General features: G+C 43.8%; 1 protein-coding gene across 1 annotated transcript in view; it reads right to left on the reverse strand.

Moving 5' to 3' along the window:
• The window catches only part of LOC106874649 (protein FAM135A), a 303,488-nt gene that overhangs the window by 149,025 nt on the left and 153,956 nt on the right, over nt 1-507 (reverse strand). The window lies entirely within an intron of this gene.

A 507-nucleotide genomic window follows, 5' to 3' on the forward strand; every position in this document is an offset into this window, starting at 1 on the left:
GCGGGTGACACGTAAAAGCACCCACTACACTCTCTGAGTGGTTGGCGTTAGGAAGGGCATCCAGCTGTAGAAACTCTGCCAAATTAGACTGGAGCCTGGTGTTGCCATCCGGTTTCACCAGTCCTCAGTCAAATCGTCCAACCCATGCTAGCATGGAAAGCGGACGTTAAACGATGATGATGATGATGATGATGATATATAAGTTCAAAAAAACACAAAAAACAATAACAAAAAAACAACAAAGTGAGGACGTGATACGGATAGTGTTATTGGACGCTCGGGAAAGGAAAGAGAGAGTGTATGACGTTTCGGGCGTAGCCCTTCGTCGGTAAGATGGAAAGTTCAGAGAATGGAAAAACGATATATACATGTATGTATGTACGTGTGTATATGTTTGTATATCTGTGTTTGTCCCCGTAACTTAGCGGTTCGGCAAAAGAGACCGATAGAATAAGTACTAGGCTTACAAAGAATACGTCCTAGGGTCGATTTGCTCGACTAAAGGCG

The sequence above is a fragment of the Octopus bimaculoides genome, chromosome 7 (genome assembly GCF_001194135.2).
Source record: "Octopus bimaculoides isolate UCB-OBI-ISO-001 chromosome 7, ASM119413v2, whole genome shotgun sequence".
Taxonomy (NCBI): Eukaryota; Metazoa; Mollusca; class Cephalopoda; order Octopoda; family Octopodidae; genus Octopus; species Octopus bimaculoides.